Source organism: Macadamia integrifolia, chromosome 1, assembly GCF_013358625.1.
Source record: "Macadamia integrifolia cultivar HAES 741 chromosome 1, SCU_Mint_v3, whole genome shotgun sequence".
Lineage (NCBI taxonomy): Eukaryota > Viridiplantae > Streptophyta > Magnoliopsida > Proteales > Proteaceae > Macadamia > Macadamia integrifolia.
The window spans coordinates 31,791,466-31,809,672 of NC_056557.1; positions in this window are offsets into that span (position 1 = coordinate 31,791,466).

The window sequence follows — 18,207 nt, forward strand, 5'->3', positions numbered from 1 at the left end:
TGAAACATCTTCTTCTTCCCCTGAGGACGTAACACACCACACCGGTGTGTGAACCTCATTAAATCTCTGTGTTGTGTGGATCTGGTTTTGTTTATTTTTGTATTTGTTGGTGTTTTCTATAACACAAGGCATAATGTCTTACACCTCCTTATGTATACATTTAAGTGATGGATAAAGAACGATTAGATAAATAAGTTTTCCAACTATGTTTAGTCCTCTTAAGGAAAACCAGATTATTGGCAATATAAATCGCTTTAATACTGAATAACGATTAAATAAATAAGTTTTCCAACTAGTTGCTTCTACTGATGTTTATCTACCAATTCTTTGTCATCACATGCCCCAAGCTACAACTGAGGATCCATAGGAGTATGCACAAGCTACCCAACATCCTAGTCTCAAATAAAAGATCAAACACATACTTCTTTTTTTTTTTTTTTTTATTAAGAAGGGAAGAATATCCAAAAAGAAGAGAAAAAAAGAAAATAACAGCTGACGCCATTAGCCCAACTTGCTGTCTCCACCTTCGGCATTGCCATCAGCAGAGAAAGCAAGCGAGCATCCTAGCCAAATCTAAATCTGTGCATATTTGCACCATCATTCACAAGCTCTGCTACAATGCGATTAGGAAATTCCACTGAAGTCTCGGGCAGGCCAGATTTAGAGGCCTTTTTAGCTAAAAAATCTGCAATGGGGTTTGCTTCCCGAAAGCAGTGAGTCATTTTCCAAGAAATGGATTCCAAATAATGAAGGAAAAAAATCCATTTTTGGAGAGCAAACCAGGGGATCTGCCTTCGTTGAATCGCAGACACCACAGACGCCGAGTCTGATTCTATCCACACATGTGTCGCATTGTGAGTCTGTGCCATTGCAATTCCTTCCAATACCGCTTCAAACTCAGCCTCGTATATCTTCTTAATACCCAGAAAAATACTAAAAGAATCACAAACCTGGCCTTCACTGTTTCGCATCACACCACCTGTTCCAGCTTTACCAGGATTGCCCAAGGAACTACCATCCACATTGATCTTTATCCAGCCAGGGGCCGGTCGACACCAGTGCACCTCAAGGGGTGGAGAAGAAACTGAGGGAGAAATCGATAAGCCCAGATTTCTGCAGCATAACACATCTGAAACTGCCTTAACCTCTTTGCATGAACTGCCATGGCATAGAATCAGCTCCTGTCTGATGGATTCAAAAATAAAATTAGCCTGTCTTGCCTTAGCCTCATGCCTTCTTTGATTTCTCTCCCACCATAGATGATAAGTAATTAGCAGAAATCCCATCTTCCATGGCTTTTTAACGTTGAGGCCAGTAGCTCTTCTCTTCCACCATAAAAGGAAGTTAGCAATCGACACCTGATTTTTCCACTGAATCCCAAAACAATTTAAAAATTTTTTCCATATAGAAATAGATAATGGGCAGTGGAGAAAAATATGATCAATATTTTCTTCGGCCATCCCACAGAGATAACAGCAAGAGGCCAAGTAGACACCTTTGCTTCTAATGTTCTCGTCTGTAGGAAGCTTACAGTGAACCCGCCTCCATCCAAAAGTAGAATATCTAGGGGGTAAGTCCTTTTGCCAAATTAATGAGACCCAGGGCACCTTAGGCGACTCCTTTCTGATGACCTCCCAAGCTGACGCCGTAGAAAAATTCCCCATAGGCGTTAAAGACCAAACACTTACATCTTCCATTTGCACACTGGGAATTTTAATCTTTTTTATCTGATTAAAAATCTGCTTAAGCAAAGGAGCATTTACCTCTGGAAGATGCCATTGTCCCTCTCTAATAAAATCTCCCACTATAGCAGAAGTGATTAGAGAGCTAGAATTATCTAAGTTGATCTCCTCCATTATAGATCTCTGTCCCCACCATTTATCCTTCCAAAAATTAGCAAGAAGACCATTACCAATAATCCATCTTTCCTTGTCGTCCACAAAACTCCACATTTTTTTTATTCCTGAGGCAATAGAGGAGGGGCGACAGTCTTTAAGAGTTCTTCCATCTTTCTTGACAAACCTAGCTCTGAGAAAAGCAGCAGCAGTAGATTTCTCCTTTCTCATTCTCCAAACAAGCTTGCAGAGCATGGCCTTGTTAGAATCTCTAAGCCTTCTTATTCCCAGACCCCCTTCCTCCTTTGGCTTGCACAAGGTGTCCCACTTTACAGTGATCGACCGTATCGTGTCAATCTCCCCTGTCCAAATAAAATTCATCATCCATCTCTCCATCAGAGAGATGAGGGATGTAGGCCACCAGTAAACTGAAAAACTATGGGTAGGCATTCCAGAGATAATAGTTTTAACCAGTTCCACCCTCCCCGCCATTGACAAGAGCTTGCCTTTCCAACCTGCCAGTCTACTCTTAATCTTGTCCATGATCGGAAACAAGGCCTCCTTCTTTATTCTTCCCTTGAAAATTTCTACTCCCAGATATTTGGTAGGGAAATTACACACCGGGATGCCCAGAATGTCAGAGATGCACTGCTTCCTGGCAAGAGGAATTTTCCCCAGGAAGAGTTTGCTTTTTTCTAAACTCATACATTGGCCTGAAAATTCCTGATATTTAAGCAAAAAATCCTTTAAATTCCTGACATACCTCATAGTGGCATTGGAGAAGATAAAAATATCATCTGCAAAGAGGATATGACTAGGGGTAAGGACGCCTCTTGGACCCTGAAGCGGCTTCAATTTATTCATGTGAATCAAGGACTTAATCCCTCTGGACAAAACCTCTTCCGCAATAATAAATAGTAAAGGAGAAATAGGGTCCCCTTGTCTTAAGCCTCTCTCAACATCAAAGTACCCCTGCGGGCCTCCATTGACCATAATTGATATCTTAGTCGATATCAACATCTGATGCAGCCATGAAACCCATTTCTCAGAGAATCCAAACTTACGAAGCACGAGAAATAGGAAATGCCACGAAATAGTGTCATAAGCTTTTTTAATATCAATTTTAAGGCCAAGACCACCCCCTCTTGTAGAAGCAAACATCATATTAGCAAGCTCTGATGCGAGACTAATGTTCGAATGAATTAATTTCCCTTTTTGAAAAGCCCCTTGTTCTTCCGAAATCAGACGAGGAAGGAACTTTTCAAGTCTCAAAGCCATCACTTTTGATATGATCTTGCAAAAAAAATTCCCCATGCATAAGGGGCGGAATTTGTCCAGAGGGGAAGCACCTTCCACTTTAGGTATCAGCACCAAAAAATTATTGTTTATCCCTCTAGGCATATGACTAGAGCTAAAGAAATGGCGAGTTGCAGAACATACCTCTCTTTCAACAATATTCCAGCATCTCCTAAAAAAAGCTCCTGTAAATCCATCTGGTCCTGGAGAGCTGTCCGGGTCGAGCTCCCATATTGCCTTCTTTATCTCTTCATCACCCGGGATAGAATCCAAGAAAAAAATATCATTTTGTTGAAGAACCGTGGGAATGGAGTCAAGAAGGTCCACATGATCTATAGTAGGGGTGGCTTTGTGAAAATCCTCATAAAATTGCACAATGTAGTCTCCCAGCTGTTCGCGACCTTCCACAATGGTCCCATCTTGTTTCTTGAGGCATCTAATGGTATTTCTAATTCTTCTCATTTTTGCAGACAAATGGAAGAATTTAGAATTCCTGTCCCCCTGCTTCATCCATCTGATCTTAGCCTTTTCCGCCCAAAGCTTTTCATGCAAATCCAAGGCTTTAATCAAAGAAGTTTTTGCATCTGCTTCCCTAGCAAAAGAGTGGTCATCTAACCCGTTGGCTTCAATGTCTAACTGCACCTGCTTTAAGTTTTTTTTTGCATCTTCAAGAGCTCTATCAATGTTTGGAAAGGAGGTCTTAGCCCAGATTTTCAAAACTTCTTTTAATTTTTTCAACTTGAGCATGAGGACGAAAATAGGATTCCCTGAAATCCACTCACTCCAAGATGAGTTAACCACAGTTTCAAAATCTGTATGGTCTATCCAAAATTTGTGAAACCGAAAAGGGGCATTAGGCGGTCTCTGAGACAGGGCTGAAGTGACCATAATAGGGGCGTGATCAGAGGCAATTCGATCAAGGACTGTTTGGGCACAATCCTGAAATCGAGATATCCATTCGTCATTACAGAAACTTCTATCCAACACTGCGCGAACATTACCTCTGCGGCGGTTGTTGGACCAAGTAAACTTCAGTCCAGAAGAAGGCACTTGAGCCATTACACAAGCATCAACCATGGCTCCAAATTCAGCTGCCGACCCCATACTGAAGTTGCCCGGCCCTCTCTTCTCATGAGATTGCAAGGTTGCATTAAAATCACCCATAATTACCCATGGAGTAGGGGACTGAGGAGAATCAGCCAACAACTTCATCCACAAAGTTCTTCTTTTCAGCTCTAAAGCTACTTGCATGAACGAAAGATACTTGAGCCGTAATTGAGTCCCATGTAATAGAAACCGAAATATGCTGCTCGGACTCAGCAATAATTGTAGGAATATTTAAATTCCTCTTCCAAACTACCCATAAATTTGGGGCCTTTCCGACCCGAGAATTATGAATAAAATTGCAACAGAAACCCAATCTATTAAAAAATAAATTAGGGAAATTAGTTACCTCGATCATTGGCTCCGCAATGCAAAGAATATCAGGATCCTTTTCTTTCACAAGAACACGTAAGGCGTTCTTACCAGAGGCCTTCTTCATACCCCTGATATTCCAGAATAGCAGCTTCATTATGTCACTTTTTGGTATAGGTCTGATGAGCCGACTTGGATGTCTGCTCCTTTTCTAAAACTTTGCCTTTCCTTGCTGCCGCCTCCTCTGCGCGTAAAGCATTATCAATAGCAGCAACCTCTGGATGGTGAACAAAAGCACGACCTCCCACCAGCTGGGTGGGAGGAAGGCCCTTTACAATATGCTCAGCCACCACCCCTTCCTCACCTCTACCGCCTCTACCACCTTTAGTTGATCCTCGACCAGCATGACCTCCATGGTAATTAATATTACGTCGAGGCCTTAAGTTCCAAGCTGCAAAAGATTCCTCCAAATTGTTTCCAACCCTTGGATTAGCATCATCCTTTCGCTGCTCGCTTTCCACAGAGTCAGATTCCCCATCGGATACCGTATTAATATGGTCCGACCCATATTCACCCTCACCCAATGGATTATCCACCATATTTGGCCCCAGATTCTCCCTGCAGTGATTATTGTTAGAATTCGGTCCTCCCAAATTATGTGTGAAAGTATATTTCCATCATTAGAAATACTATCTTTGTCTAAGTCAACCACCAGATTTCCCTCCACAAGGCAATTAATTTCCCCACTCACTGTTTCCATAACCGTAGGAGAGAAATATTCTCCTACCAATCTGGGACTCCTCACACAGCTGGGGCTGGCCGTTTTTGCAGTGGAACCTTCTCTCCCAACTCCGGCGAAGTTACCTTGGACATGAACATCTGCAAGAGAAATGCCATTATTCTGGTCAACAGGCTTTCTTTCGTCCTTCTTATCGCGACATTGGTTGGCCATATGGCCCAGTTTTTTGCATAAGGTGCATCTTGAGAGATCGTCCTCATACAGCACCCGCTGTTTGAACCAGAAAACGATGTCTGTACCAGGTTTCTTTCGTTCCACTTGGATCTCCTCCACCCTAGCTCCGACCAACACGACCTCAACGAGGACTCTGGCGTAGTTGCCCATGGTGCCATTCAATGTTTTGCGATCCAAAGCTACAGGCCTCCCTGCGGCTTTGGCCATTGTCAGAAGGATTTTTTCATGCCAATACTCCATCAGAAGTTCAGGGAAACGAACCCAGACTAGTTTAGTTTGGGTGTGATTATCATGGATGCTAAATTCTGGCCTCCACCTCTGAAATCTAATCACCTGAGTCCCAACTTTAATGGGTCCTCGTCTCCATACCAATGACATATCCCCCTCCCTCTCAAAGCGGAAGAGGATGAAACCCTTCCCTAGAGGAGCAAGATTAATCTTCCCCTTCAAGTTCCATGACTTTGCCGAATCACGACAAATATCATCCATGGAGATGAACCTGAAATTTACTTTTCCGATCAGGGAAAAGGAGAACGTTTGAAGTTTCTCTTCATAGGCCTCTTGTCGTACCACCACCTTAGTCAGAGGCCCAGCACGGATAGGCTCTGGAAGATCATCCACATCTGGCAACCCCTTCTTTGACACAGCAGCATAGGATTGACGACCTTCAGCATCTCCTCCAGGTCGTTGGCCCCCCATTGTTGCACCCTCCTTCGGCCTGATCTCCTCAGGCACTAATTCTCTAGGATCCTCCACTGAAGCATAGCCATGGTTGGAAGCAAGGCTCCAGAAATCAGTGATTAACATTTGTTTACTTCTATCCGGTGGCCGGCCTCCGGCAGGGGCAAAAAATTCCGGCCCAGTTTCCAATCTCTCCTCTTCCTCTCTCATCGCTCACCAGTCCCAGTTTTTCATTTGGGTTTTTGTGAGCTTCATTGTCCCTTCATTCACTGTTCTAGTTTTGAAGACAAATCAATGTTAGTGTTACCTTATTTCACTAATACTCTAAATGGTTCAAATTGTCTATGTACAAATAATCTAATGGTCTCTTTGATGGAATCACATTCATAGGTTGAAGTTGCTACAATATATTATTGAATGTTAACGACGAAAATATTTGGGGGAAAAACATAGTTTAATCTATCATTATGTTTGATGAAAACGATGTAAATTTTAAATTTGTATAGATTTATCTCAAGTTATTAATTTTGAATGATGTAAATATTAAATGTCTACTTGGATCTACTAATGTGTAACAACAGGGTAATATATGTAGACAAAAAACAAATATTTTTTTTTATTTACTTCTAGACCTTTAGCCATGGATTTTTACTGTCCCTAAAGAACAACCGTTTTTAAGACAGAATCTTCCATCCCAATTGAAAATAGTTTACGACAGTAAAAATCTGTCTCAAATAATATAGGCTCTTTTGTGACGGAAATAAACTGTCACTACATGGCCATGGCAACATCCTATTTGTGACAGAAAATTCTCTCTCATTTTGTTTTTTGCCACAGAAATATCCATCGCAAAAAATGTCGCAATTGACCCCTTAGAGGCAGAAAATTTTATCTATCTCTAAAATTATGCAATGATAGTTGTAATGACGGTTGTGCGACAGAAATTTTTACTGTCCCTAAAGGGTATTAGCGACAATATTTTAATATTTGAGACAAAAAATTTCAGTCCCAAAAACCCATTTTTCATGTAGTGATATATATATATATATATATTATATCTAACTAGGCTGGAGGGCGAGTCCAAAATATTTATGTAATTATTTGGCTAACTATACCCGACCTTACCACGTGGTGAGAGCTGGAAAGTTGTAAACCCTTCATTGTTTTTATTTTATCCGGGACCTGCAATGAGAAGTCATGAAGATCATTTACTATAGTTTTAAAAATTAGACCTGAACTCCTGTTGCAGTTCTCAAATCGTTGCTGGTTTCGCTCAATCCAAATCTGATACAGAGTTAACATTAATGATGCCATCCATATCATTTTCAAAGGAAAAATATTGGGTTTACGCTTCCACTAAGAGAAAAGCTCTTGAATATATGGGAAACCAATCCAGTGAAGATCAAACACACGTAAAAACTCCGACCACCATTTTTTTTCTTTGCTGAAAGATAATTTGTATTAAATTTAAGACAAGATAAAATAAAAAATGGAACCTAGAAAGAAAACTAGGGAAACAAAAACAACTATCCCTCCACTGGTTCCATGCCCTCCTTCAGCATTGCCATCAACAGGAGAAAAACCAGTGAGAATCACAAAAATAAATAAATAAAATAAAATCAACTATCACATCACAAGAGATTAGTCAATCCTAAACTGATGACTGCCAAACCGTCCTCACTTAGAAAATTATGGATTATTGGAGGCCACACAGTAATAGAGGTCAATACTTCAAATTTCTCAGCAGACTTTGCCAGATGATCAGCGACTGGGTTAGCTTCTCTGAAGCAATGGGAAATCTTCCACTCAGTTTTTTGAAGGTATCTCTGTAGAACAGATCATTATTTACAAAAAAACCTGGGAACCATCCCCTTTGAGGCCATCATCACCACGACAAATGAGTCACAGTTAATCCATACCTTGTTGTACGCAGATTACCAAGCCATCATAAGACCCATAATCAAAGCTCATAATTCTACCTTATAGCTGTTGTCACTCCCAGGAAAGATCTAATATCACATAGAACCTGAGATGTGTAATCCCTAACAACCCCACTTGCACCTGCTTTCCCTGGGTTACCAAAGGTGCAACCATCAATATTCAATTTCATCCATTCAGGAAAAGGCCCTCACAAAAAACCTTCCCTGATAATCTGTGGGCGACATCTAGGGACTTGAACTTTCAACCGGTTTGCACACATCATGTCAGCAACCATGCGAATTCTCCCTTTACGCTGACGAGCTAACATGTTGATTTCCTTCAACACCATCAACAGGATTTGAGCACCATAAATGTTCAGCCTATTCTGAAGCAAGGCTGGCGCAGAGAGATCATGAGGAGCAGTTAATTATCTTATCAATTTTTCACATTAATTAAATAGATGAAAACCCATGACTCTTTGACTCTTGACTTTTGACTTTTGACTTTAGGGATAATGGAAAAAAAATATCTTTCATAATAATTTAATAATTCAAGGGTGTCAATCGGTTTAGTTTCAATTTTATAATTTTTTGATGCGACTGGTAAAATACATTGGTATTCTGAAGCAAGAGCTCGAGGCAAACATAACAGGTTGGAACCAAGGGGTATGGATGAGATACTCTTGGCTATATGGTTTGGGAAAATGTTTAAAAGAAGTGGAAGATTCAACTTCTATGAATTATAAGATCACTGATAAATGGAATTGAGGAATGAGTCACGACTAATGAGTGCATGGTTTTAAATATCGGTTGAGATCAATCCCCAATATCCATCTGATCCGTATCAATCTACTGATAAGGAAATAAGGGTACAATGGTCCAAAACACCAAATTAAGAAAAGGAAGCATGACATCAAGTAGGTTGGTATTGAAGTAAACACTGGTTTAATCTGAATGGATCAACTTGCTTGAATGAGTAAATTGGTCTTCCAATTGGAGAGTCTATTTTTTATTCTAAGAAGGGGGTCTGAGTACAATTTGGTATCATACAGGAGATGTCTTTCTAATAGTGGCATTCTCTAGGGGGGTGGGGGTGGGGGTGGGGTTGTAAATTACCCTTAAAACAATTTGGAAAAATTTCTAGTACCACCCCTAAAAATCCCCATTGAACCTCATTAAACCTCATTGCATCCACATAAAATATGGGATAAGAACAAAACCTTATATCCAAACGTCCTTCAGCCCCAGCCCCTAGACCTTCGATTTCCGCTGCCACTGCCCGCTAATTTCCACGCAATCAACCAGATTATGAGGCCATTTGATACCAAAGCATCCCGCGAACGAGGTCCATATTTTCCTTTACCTGCCAATAGGGCCTGTCCTATTAGGATCTTGGGCTATTGTACATCGCTTTCTTCGTATAGTTGGTCTTTTTGACTTGATTAATTTGATTTATCAATAAAAAAAATAAAAAATAAAAAAAAAGATGATATTTAACCTTATTGAAAAAAATGTTATACTATAATTTGCAAAGTCTGTCTAAAAAAATTCAAGCAATGGAAATTGGGATTTTTACTTGTCAGCAAAACTAGCACACTTCCTGTACTGTACTGTTATGGGATAGAGACAAACAATGGAAAGAAACACTAGATATAAGTTGCTAATCATTAATTAAATTATGGTGATCAATGTTATAGGCATCATCAATAGTGTTTGTATTATTCTTGGTCGATACTGATACTAATACAGATTGGACCATATTAAATTGGTATCGGATGTAAGAGTAAACCATTTTTTTAATCGAGACAACCGATCCATATTACTATCATTTCAGTATCGATCTCGAACACTATACCAATAAAATACCAATACTTGGAAGCGTGATAGATGGAGCTATTTCATTAACATAGAAAGCACAACTAAGCTGCAATAGTTGGTTATTGCTGATAGATGATAGTACCATTTATTGTTCATACACAGATAGCATAGCAAACCCAACACAAAAACCATGGTACCCTCCCGCTGCAGTAGCAGTATTTAGAAACTAAGACCGGACTTCTAGGGTCCAGATGGTTCAAACCCACCAGCCACCACGTAGGGAATTTGGTATGGCTCTCATCTTGACCCAACCGGCCCAAGTTCTATCTGCAATAGCCTTAACGTGAGAGGAATATTGTCTGGAAATATCTAAGATATGAGCAGCCAACTCTAAGGGCATTGATAGCATAACTTCATGACCAGAACCATTAATCAGCTTCTGCTCCCTCACCGGAAAATTGGCGATCATTACGTTTTGATATTCGGTAGCAACTGCTAAATCGTCTTTGATTGCAATGTAGAATCGATCAACTGAATCATAATTCCCATTTGTTAGATGCATTTCAGTCATTTCATTGTAAAAGAACGATCCTGGCCTTTTCTGTGTACGCATTAGGGCAATATCCTTGCAATGACAAAAATTATAAAGATGTCAAACCAAGTCCTTGTTATAAAATATGCTACTAAGAAAAAACAAAGAAGAATTTAGAGAGAGAGAGAGACCTCGGGATGTCAAGAAATCAGCACCAAAGAAATACCTTGTGGTGCTCCCACTTTTCACGATACAAGTGTCTTGCCATCCTTCTGTATAGTTCGCTCCCTGGGGAGAGAGAGAGAGTCAGTCTTTATAATAAGAAAAATATAAATGATCCAAAAAAGAAGAAGAGGAGGAGGATAAGGATACCTGATCGAGGACATAGTGTTGGATTTATGGGCTAAATTAATTATTCGGGTTGATTAAATGGGTGAGAGTCAAATTGCATGAACCGGTTCGGTCCACTCTCAAGCTTAGGGATATGCTGGCTCAACCCATTGTGGTTTAGGGTTTTGAGTGCAGGACAGTATTATAAATACTAGGTTTTGGGTCCCTACAGCCATTATTCACTCTTCCCCACTTTACCACTAAAGTGAGAGAACCAAGGAAGTTTAAGGGATTGTAGAAGATCCATAGCCAAGCCAAGAGAGCGAAAGTGGGAGTGACCAACATCAATCATCTTCAGCATACTAGGTGAAAGGTACAAATCGATCCTCCATAATTTTATTAGATTCGTGTTCTTGTTTTTCCTGTGTGGTTTCCTCCATAGGGAGTTCTAACAAGTGGTATCAAAGCAGACCACATGGGACAAGAATCGATTGAATTTTTCTTGTACATGAAGATTTTGATTATTACTTAAAACCTGATTTGATTAAAAAATCATGAAAATCATAAAAATCGTAATTTTACCATCATTTAAAAATTCTGTATGGGAAAACTTTCTTCACGAAAGTTGTAGATCACGAGAAGACGGTCACGGCGGTATGCCGCAAGTCACCGAAAACCTCCGGACGCGCCGGCACGCGCTGCCGGAAACCGGCTGCCGGAGGAGAGAGAAAAAAAAAATTTCCAAAAAAAAAAACTGATTCAGATGTCATTGCTCTCTCTCGGTAGAGGAAGAGGGTTTAGTTATAGGTTTTTTGTTTTTGTGGGTGATGATAGACCCAAACTTCGGTCTATCACACTTTTAAGTTATTATTTTCTTATAAAATGGAAATGGGCCACTTCTTAAAACATAATGGGCTGTCCTTTAAAGTTTTAGAAAACAAAAGAAATGGCCCACTCTTTAAAATAAATAATGGGCTCAGCCCATGGATGTTTAGTTATTCAATAAAAGTTTTGTTTTACTGTTTTAAGTCTAATGGGTTAAAGGTCCACTGTTTGATCCTTAAAAAAAATAAAAAAAATAAAAAGGGTGAAAGAAAGGTTATCGGCTCCCACAGGGATTTGTTGGAGTCGGAGTCAAACTTCTACTACCAAACTTGATTTTAAGATGTTAAATAATGGGTTGAACCCATGATTGTTTGATATTAAGTTTAAAGCCCATGTAAATTAAATAATGGGCTGAACCCATGATTGTTTGACACTAGACCTAAAGCCCATGTCTTGCTTAAATGAGTTAAGTTGGGTAGGAGTTTTAAATCAAATCAAAATACATTTAATGATCTAATTTTTAATGATATGTTTATTTAAAATTGTATGTTGTATTTATTTTTAATCGTTGAAACAAGAGAGTATAAATCAATGCTTTGAAAAATGTATATGTTATTGGTTACCATGAAATTGGGAAAGGTTTTTAAATTGAAATATGTTAATCTGGAAAAGGGTGTAAGCTTCCGCTCATTCTTAGTTGCAAAGTAATTTTGCTTTAGGAAACCATGAAATGATGAGGTGGAATCCACCAAAGTGGTACATCTTATTATTTCATGATTTTCCACAGGGTAGCAATGTAGGTGACATTTGCCCAAAGGTGATGTCACCAAAGTTAAGAAAATGACAGTAACCTAGAGGTTCCTAAGCCCAAAGGTGAGGGGATTTCAAAAGTTATTGTTCTTTTCACAGTAAATATGAATTTACAAGAGGACCAGTGCATTCTTAGCCCAAAGGATAGGAATGTAGTTGCGGTTGTAACTCTTGTATAGTTATTGTTGTCCTAGTGACATATTTATATGTATGTTTTGAACATAAAGATATATATCTCCAATGGGAAAGATATGATAGAACTGAGTGAAACCCACCAAAGTGGTACATTCAATTCGATTGTATTTTTCCCAACAGTAAAGATGATACTTTTCCAAAGGTTATGTCATCAAGGTTTGAGGATAATTATCCACATTTCAGAAAGGGACATTAAATTTGGAGTTCTTTTGCCCAAAGGTGATTGAATTCCGAAGTTAGTGTTGTTTTCACAGTTAAAAGAAGAATATAAGAGCATCAGCTAATTCCTGTCCCAAAGGATAGGGATACATTTTTAGTTGTAACTCTTATTTAAAATATATTGATAGTATTACATGCTTTTATATTATGATTTATATTTTGATATTTGGCATGTATTGTGTTCTTGTTACTGCTGTAGTAAGATGGCCATTCCCTCAAGTTATGTGTCTTCCATCCCAATGCTCACTGGTAACAACTATCAAAAGTGGGTGGAAGAATTAGAATTGCATTTAGGTCTTCTTGACTTAGACTTGGCACTTAGGGAGCCTAAACCTGAGCCTCTCACAGACTCGAGCAGAAGTGCTGAAAGGACCAAGTTTAAGAAATGGACTGAAGCAAACAGAAAGTGCATACTGGTTTTAAAAAAGGCAGTTCCTGAAATTATACGTGGGAACATAGAGATCAAAGACACTGCAAAAGAATTCCTGGATGCTATTAAAGGTAGATTTCAACACAACAAGAAAGCTGAGAAAACCACATTGATGACCAGGCTAATGAATACAAGGTATGATGGATGTGGGAGTGTTAGAGAATACATTTTGGGTGTAGCTACTGATGCTGGTAAACTTAAGGATCTTGGAATACAGATCGATGAAGAATATATTGTACATATTGCACTGAATACCCTCTCTAGTCAGTATAAGGTTATCCAATCTACCTACATTGCACTGAAGGACGATTGGAGCCTAAATGAGCTAATTTCCATTTGCACTCAAGAGGAAGAAAAATTGAAACAAACTAGGTTTGAGAGTGCACATGCAACTTTCCACAAGGGATCTTCTGGTGGACCAAGCAGAAGGAACAAAAATTTTTCCAACAGGAAGCGCCAAGCCATATGACAGGAATAATAGCTCTCAAGAACTTGACACATCTCAAAAGGCTCAGGATGAAGAGAATACCAACAACGTAGAGTGTTTCTGGTGCCATAAGAAAGGACATGTGAAGAAGGACTGTTTTATTTTCAAGAAATGGTTAGAGAAGAGGAAGAATTCTGGGGTTGATAAGCAGGATGATACCAAGAAAGGGTGAGGTAGAATGATCACCAGTAATTGAGAGCAAGTAAAATTTGGTCCCATCAAGTAGTTAGGATTTCTTTACATACAGTTATTTGAAATGCTTGATTAGTGGGAGCTTTGATTTTGTTTAGTATTTGTTTATGTTTTGAACCTTAGCCCGTATGTTTTGGGGCACAGTTTGATGAATTATGGTTAAGTTTTAGCATTTACATTATGCACAGTTATTTATTGAAATATTTGGTTTATGATTTCATTTAAGAATGTTTTTATAGGCAGTAATTGTCTTGGTTATAGGTAATATTTTGCCACAGTTCAAAAGGTAATGTTTGCCACATTTTAAGACAGTATTTGTCACAGTTCATAGGCAATATTTGCCACAGTTTATAGGCGGAAGGCCACAGTTAGATATTAACCACAGATCAAAGGCGATTTGCCACAGTGAAGGTTAATATCACAGTTAAGGACCTACATGGAATGACAACAGTGTAATTTGAGGATATGTCAATATTTCTGTGATGGTATCCCACATAGATTCGTGTTAAGAAACTTACTTATGTTTGTAATAACAGAAAGTTGTATGCCGTATATTGAGGTGTATCTTCTGCAGTTATTCGATGTGAGTGGTTTTTCAACTGAATCACAGTAAGAGTGGTTAATGTAATAAGATTCTATGGCCACACCAATTTAAAAGACATCCTTATAATTAATGTAGCCCAAGTGGGAGATTGTTGGATTTATGGGCTAAATTAATTATTCGGGTTGATTAAATGGGTGAGAGTCAAATTGCATGAACCGGTTCGGTCCACTCTCAAGCTTAGGGATATGCTGGCTCAACCCATTGTGGTTTAGGATTTTGAATGCAAGACAGTATTATAAATACTAGGTTTTGGGTCCCTACAGCCATTATTCACTCTTCCCCACTTTACCACTAAAGTGAGAGAATCAAGGAGGTTTAAGGGGCTGTAGAAGATCCATAGCCAAGCCAAGAGAGCGAAAGTGGGAGTGACCAACATCAATCATCTTCAGCATACTAGGTGAAAGGTACAAATCGATCCTCCATAATTTTATTAGATTCGTGTTCTTGTTTTTCCTGTGTGGTTTCCTCAATAGGGTTTCAAACTCAAACCCATAGGGAGTTCTAACATAATCAAGTCAAAAGGTTTGAATCCCAAACACTGTTCTCTTCTAGGATTTTATCAAAATTCCCATGGATTGCTATTTACTGTGATTTCATTTGGGGTTTTTGAGAAAAAAAAAGTACTATATTCTTTAGCAAAATATTGTTAAGAGGAACTACACGAACGGTCATGTATTAAAAATGTGGCCCAAATCCTATATCCGCCATTCCTACATGTCTAGTTGCGCCTTGCAAACCCCTAGTTTAGAAAATGGTAGTATGGATTTCCGTTTACCCAAAACTGTTCACTAAATAAATAAAAAAGGGTGGGATTTTTTTTGGTATGGCAAATGGGTGGGATTCATTGCTTACTAGACAAGCCGTGCAGACAGGGGTAATTAGAGGTGCCAAAACCTAACTCGAACCAACAAAATCGATTGAAATCAAATCGAATTAAAACTAATATGAGCTTATTGAATCGAATTGTGGGCTAAGGTTTTGTGAGTTCGAAATCAAGTTGGACTACATTGAAACCATTAAGGCATATAACTAAACTTAAAAAATCAGAATAAAATCCATAAAAAGCCAATATCGGAAATTCTTTAAAAAAAACATTTCTTTTTCATACTTTCAAATATATTTACATGATAATCAAAACCAAACCGGATACATATATACTACATGGTTAAGCTTTGAAGGATGGTCAAGAATCAAATTTAGCATTGGTAAAAACATGAGCGACGTTGAGCCTGAGTGTGCTAGGGTTTTGGGGGCTGGCAAGAGCATGATGGTGGTCATCCCCCTGATCGAGGACAGCAATTGCTACTCACTGATTTGTGGCAACCAAGAAACCAATAGACGGCAATCCCAGCGGTGGATTCTGATTCTACAAAGAAGGCTGATGCAGTTGGAAGCACCGTGCCTAGTGCCCAATAGAAAAAGTCTGGAAGGAGGACTACCAGATGTTGATGCCCTGCTGAATCCAATTCAAGTAGGATTATTAACAAATGTTGTTATTCTGCAGGAGGCTTATGAAGAACATCTTGAAAAGTTTTGCTTTGCACCAATAGGGAGAACAAATTTCAGATTTGTCTCCATGGATGACATATGAAAGGGGGCTAAGGATTCTTGGTCCTTGAAGGGAAGGGCTGCCCTTGCTCCCATTAGAAAGGGTTTCTTTCTTCTTCAATTTGAATTGGAGTCAGACATGGTCATGATTTGAAAAAGAAGCCGTGTCAAGGTTGGGGGTCAGATATCAATATCCAACGCTAGAAGCGGGAATTTAGCATTCATGACAAGCAAGTAATCATGAAGATGGTTTGGATTTGGTTTCCAAGCCTTACCCTTGAGTATTGACATGAAAAGCTTATGCTCACCATGGCGAAAGCTGCTAGCAGGCCTATGGCTATTGATCGAAGAACCCGTGCAGCTTCCATGGGGAGCTATGTCAGAGTCTTGGTTGAGATGGAGATGGGGTGTAAGAGGGTAGAGGAAATCCAGGTGGAAAGGTGTCATCCTGGTTTTGAGGTGAGATTTTGGTTCTCTCAAGCCATTATATTTGAAGATAGCTTGGCAAGTGTGGCTTTTGCAAAAAATTTGGTCATAGCTTAAGTTCTTGTAGAGACAATAGAACTGCTGATGCCCAAGCACGCAATGAGGGTGGTATACCAGGGGCAGTATTTGTCAACGAAGGTGGCATTACTCCTCCACAATCGGTGGTGGCGGCGGCCAATGACAATGGTTCAGCATCAAACCAGGAAGAATGTAGGGCAAGATTCTCCTCCCATATTTGTTCAAGGGGTCTTGCCTTCTTTGGAAGCACTAATCGTAATCTTACTAGGGAAGTGGATCGTGGCCAGACTTCTAGTACGGACAGATCAATTGAGATAGTCCTTCCCTTACATCATGCGATTGTTGACTCATTAGAGGGGCCAATCAAATGGGAAAGAATTGAGGAGATTAAGAAATCCTACAAAATCTGGTCTTTCTTTGACTAAGTCCCAAAATGGGTCAAATGGGTTAGATATGGAGGAAGGTATCCAAACCCGTGTTGACAATTCAAAAGTGCGCTATGGCTATCTCTTTGGAAGAATTCCAATGCGAGAGCATGGGCAAGGGCACGTTGTGACGTCCATCATGCCTAGTACTCTCCAAGGGGGGGCGATGGTTTTTCATCATGAAGAAATTTTATGGATTGATGATATGGCTATTTGAGCTGATCATATGCATCCTCAGACGCAGTCCATCATAAGAAAGACAGCCACAATGACTACAAAGCAGCTTAGAATGTTTGGACGTATTGCTTTTGCTAAAAAGTGATTAGTGGAGGTCCTCTACTAGAATATGAGAGGATTCAAGAAGATTGCAGCTTGTATGGCCTTGAGAAGTATAGTAAAGGAGAAGAACCCTGATATTATTTGTCTTGTTGAACCAATGGTAGATCCATCAGTCTTTTCAACCACGTATTTCAATAACATCAGATTTGATGCAAATATGATTTACAATAAAAGGGTGGATAAGGTCCTGAACCTTTCGCTGATGTGGAAGAGAGGTTTATCAAAGCCTTTTGTTGTTATGATTCCTTCTATTGTTCGGAATCAGAACAACAACTCTCTAAGAAGGTTGATCGGATGAATAAGCATGTTTTTGTTTCGGTTGTTCATATAAGCCGTTTCAGAGCGAAAAGAAGGGAGTAGTGGATTGAGCTTGCTTCAGTTCCAGATATGACTGAACCTTGGTTAATGATAGGTGACTTCAGTGCTACTCTTGCTTTGCATGAGAAGAGAGATCCTGGCTCCTTCAGTTTGGGATCGGCTGTAGGATTTGACGGTATGATAGACTCCTGCTCCATGATCCAAATCCAATCTCAAGGTCCCAAATTCACTTGGTCGAACAATAGGAGAAGAGGGAATATGTCAGGTGGATAGAAGGATATGTAATGAAGCCTGCATGAACCACTTTCATGACTATGCTCAATTGGTCCTCCAGGTGGATTTCTCAAATCATTACCCAATTTTTGTTGTTTCTAAGGCTTGATCGAAGCTAGAAACTATCCTTTCAGAATGCATAAATTTTAGCTAGAGGAATCTTCATTTATTCAGGTTGTTAAAGACTCCTGGTCGTAGAGTATCATTGGATCGCCTGCTTTTGTTTTAGCTCAAAAGC